The sequence below is a fragment of the Lipotes vexillifer genome, unplaced genomic scaffold (assembly GCF_000442215.2).
Source record: "Lipotes vexillifer unplaced genomic scaffold, Lipotes_vexillifer_v1.1 scaffold370, whole genome shotgun sequence".
In the NCBI taxonomy this organism is placed as follows: Eukaryota; Metazoa; Chordata; class Mammalia; order Artiodactyla; family Lipotidae; genus Lipotes; species Lipotes vexillifer.
In genome coordinates this window covers 2,276,486-2,281,082 of record NW_006772699.1, presented here as the reverse complement: position 1 = coordinate 2,281,082, position 4,597 = coordinate 2,276,486, and the positions used below count along the sequence as shown (strand labels likewise).

General features: G+C 34.0%; 1 non-coding gene across 1 annotated transcript; it reads left to right on the top strand.

Moving 5' to 3' along the window:
* Positions 1 to 527: 527 nt before the first annotated feature.
* Positions 528 to 599, top strand: TRNAE-UUC (transfer RNA glutamic acid (anticodon UUC)). Its single transcript has one exon. It is a non-coding gene; the product is annotated as a tRNA-Glu (tRNA).
* Positions 600 to 4,597: the final 3,998 nt, after the last annotated feature.

The window sequence follows — 4,597 nt, the reverse complement described above, 5'->3', positions numbered from 1 at the left end:
CAGCCACAACAGTGAGAGGCCCGTGTACCGCAAAAAAAAAAAAATGTATTTTCTATTTTAAATGTGTAAATAGGATTGAATCAACTGGAAGTGAATATGTACTGTTCAGATCCTCTGTATATATAAATAACTATCCTTTTTTAGATACTTGTTTTGACTACTTAACTTTATTATTTTCCTTCTTATTGACCTAAATTTGAAAATAATATTCACAATGTAATACTATTACTATTCTGAATATTTCTAGACAGCTTATTGTTTTTGACCTTTAAAGGCACCACATGATGTTAATAGCCACAGAATCGTTGGAAGTGAATGTTAATTGTTTTTAATGCTATATCGTTTTGGCAGTTCATGCATTTTTCTTTGCATGTGAATATAATAAGTACTTACTATGTTGCTTAAGTTTAAGTTGCCATGGCTAATAAACTCAAATAGTACACAAATTTGTGTGAAAATATTGCATTTTATCAAGGACTGCTTTTTTTCCTGTTAACCAAAGCATCTGAGAGATTCACAGTAGAAATTCCCTGGCGGTCCTGTGGTTAGGACTTGGCACTTTCACTGCCAGGGCCCAGGTTCAATCCCTGGTTGGGGAACTATGATCCCACAAGCTGCACAACACAGCTAAAAAAAAAAAAAAGTGACACACTGTTATTTACATTTATAAACAATGGATGCAGACATAATGTAATCAATTCTTAATTATCTGGTTATAAATTATTATTTTAATAATTTTGTTTGAATAAAGTACAAAGAGGGCAAAGAGAGACCATTCCAAATAAATATCCCTTCTTCCTTATAAAGTTGAATATATATATATATATATATATATATATATATATACAAATATATATTGTAGTTTCTCAAATGGCAGTTTGGGCTATTGATTTAAGATCTTTTTTTTTTCAGTATGCGGGCCTCTCACTGTTGTGGCCCCTCCCGTTGCGGAGCACAGGCTCAGCGGCCATGGCTCACAGGCCCAGCTGCTCCGCGGCATGTGGGATCTTCCCGGACCGGGGCACGAACCCGTGTCCTGTGCATCGGCAGGTGGACTCTCAACCACTGCTCCACCAGGGAAGCCCTAAGACCTTTTTTAATATAAGGAGTTAACAGGTAAAATTTCTATCTGAGTACTGCTTTCACTTCATCCTGCAAATTTGGGGATGCTGTGTTTTCATTTTCATTAATCTCAAAGTCGTGTATGTGTGTGTATGCATATGTGTGTGTGTGTGTGTGTGTGTGTGTGTGTGTGTGTGTGTGTGTATCTCAAGGGAATTAAAGTGGTATACTAGCAAATATCTATTTTACACAAAAGAAGGAAATAACAGAGGACTAGAGGAACAAAAAAGATAGAAAACATATAGAAAACAAATAGCAAAATGAATTAAACACTCTATTCAAGAGGCAGAGATTGGCAAATGGATTTTATAAAACATTGTCCAACTGTATTCTGTCTAAAAGAGACATATTTAGCTTCAAATACATAAATAGATTGAAAAAATGATATAAAAAGAGATATCATGCAAAGAATAACCAAAGATAACTGGGGATGGGGATAGGGGGGATGACTATCCTAAAATAGACTTTAAGACAAGAAGTGTCATAGAAACAGAGAAGGAGATTTTGTAATGACAAAGGTGTCAATCCATAAGGAAAAAGACATAAAAATTACAAACATATCACCTAACAACAGAGCTGAAAATACATGAAGCAAAAACTGACAGAAGTGCAAGGAGAAATAAACAATTGAACAATAATAATTGGAGACTTCAATACCCTACATTCAATAATAACTAGAACAACCATATAGAAAATCAAAGGAAATAGAAGATTTGAATTACACTATAAGCCAACTAGACACTTAACATATTTATAGAACCCTCAGTAGCTGTAGAACAGACATTCTTCTCAAGCACACATGAAGCATCCTCTAGGATAAACCATACTTTAAGCCACAAAGCAAGCCAAAAAAAATGTTAGAAGGATTTAAAACATACAAAGTATGTTCTCAAACCATGATAGATTGAAATTAAAAATTAATAACAGAAGGAAATTTGGAGAATTCACAAATATGTGGAAATTATACAACATGCTCTTAAAATAGACAATGGGTCAGAGAAGAAATTACAAGAGAAATAAGAAAAGACTTTGAGATTAATGAAAATGAAAACAGAGCATTCTAAAACTTATGGGATAAAGCAAAAGTAGTGCTTAGATAGAAATTCTACGTGTAACTTCTTATATTAAAAAAGATCTTAGGGCTTCCCTGGTGGCGCAGTGGTTGAGAGTCCACCTGCTGATGCAGGGGACACGGGTTCGTGACCCGGTCCGTGAAGATCCCACATGCCGCGGAGCGGCTGGGCCCGTGAGCCATGGCCGCTGAGCCTGCGCGTCCGGAGGCTGTGCTCCGCAACGGAAGAGGCCACAGCAGTGAGAGGCCCGCGTACAGCAAAGAAAAAAAAAAAAAAGATCTTAAATCAATAGCCTAAACTGCCACTTTGAGAAACTACAAAAATACAACAAACTAAACCCAAAGCTAGCAGAAGGAAGACAATAATTCAGATGAGTGTGGAAGGTAGTGAAAGAAACATTAGAAAACAATAGAAGAAAACTCCATGAAACCAAAAGTTGATTCTTTGAAAAATCAATAAAATTGACAAAATTTTAGCCAGACTGAACAAGAAAAAAAAAAAAGAAGGACTCAAATTACTCAACTCAGGAGAGAAAGAGAGGACATCATTACTGAACTTACAGAAATAAAAAGTATTATAAGGGAATAGTATGAACTATTGTATGCTAACAAAATAGATAACACAGGAAAAATGTACAAATTCCTAGAAAGACACAAACTACCAAAACTGACTCAGGAAGATATAGACAATCTGAACAGACCTATAATAAGTAAATAGAATGAATTAGTAATAATAAAAAAAAAGCTCTCACAAAGAGAAACCCAGGCCCAGATGGCTTCACTATTGAAATCTACTAGATGTCTAAAAAAGAATACTAATCCTTTGCAAACTCTTAGAAAAAAATAGAACAAGAGGGAACACTGCCTAATATATTCTATGAAACCAGTATTACTCTGATACCAAAACCAGACAAAGGCATCACAAGAAAACCACAGACCAATATCCCTTATGAATATAAATGCAAAAATCCTTAACAAAATACTAGCAAGCTGAATCTAGCAACATATTTAAAGGATTATACAACCATGACCAAGTGAGACTTGTCCCAAGAATGCAAATACAAAATTGAATCAACACAGTAAAGTCAATCAATGTAATGCATCATATTAAGGGAATAAATAACAAAAAACATATGGTAATGCTATTGACTCCAAAAAACCATTGACAAAATACTATATACCCTTTTATGATAAAAATACCTAACAAAGTAGCAATCAAAGGTAATTTCTTCAACTTGATAAAGGACATCTGTAAAATACACACTTCTAAATCATACCTAATAGTGAGAGACTTAAAACTTCACCCCTAAGGTAATGCACAAGAGAAATACGCCACTCTTTCTACTTCTATTCAACACTGTAATAGGAATTCTAGCCAATGCAATTAGGCAAAAAAATAAATAAATAAAAGACACACACACTATAGAACTAGTAAATGAGTTCAGCAAGGTTGTAGGTATGAGATCAGTATATGAAAATCAATTGTATTTCTATACACTAATGAACAATCCAAAATGAAATGTTTAAAATTCCATTTCCAATAGCATCAAAAGGAGTAAAATAGTTAAGGGTAATCTTAACAAAAGACGTGCAAAACAAGCATACTGAAAAGCACAAAACATTGTTGAAAGAAATTGAAGAAGACATAAATAAAAGGGAAATCATCCTATTTTCTTGGTTTGAAAGACTTAACGATGGCAGTACTCCCCAAATTAATCTTCAGATTCAACACTATTTCTATCAAAATTTCGGTTGGCCTCCTTTCAGAAACTGAAAAGCTGAGCCTAAAATTCTTGTGGAAGTATAAGAGAACCAGGATAGCCAAAATTATCTTGAAAAGAAGAATGAAACTGGGAGACACACACTTCTCAATTTCAAAACTTATTATAAATCTATAGTAATCTAGACCATGTGGTACTGGCATAAGATTGACATATAGCTAATGGAACAGAATTGAGAATCCATAAATAAACTCTCACATTTATTGTCAACTGATTTTTGATAAGGGTGCCAAGACCATTCAATGGGAAAAGAATAATCTTTTCAACAAATGGTGTTGGGGCAACTAGATAACTTTACGCAAAAGATGAAGTGGGACCTTTTTCTCACACAACATACAAAAATTAATTCAAGTGGATCATAGGCCTAAATGTAAGAGCTAAAAGAATAAAACTCTTACAAGAAAATACAGGAGTAAATCTTTGTGACCTTAGGTTAGACAAAGCCTTACTAGATATAACACCAAAAGCACGAGGAACAAAAGAAAAAATAGGACTTCATCAACATTAAAAACTTTTGTGCTTCAAAGGATACCATCAAGAAAGTGAAAAGACAACTTCCAGAATGAGGAGAAATATTTGCAAATTATATATCCAATAAAAGATTTGTATCTAGAAAATATAA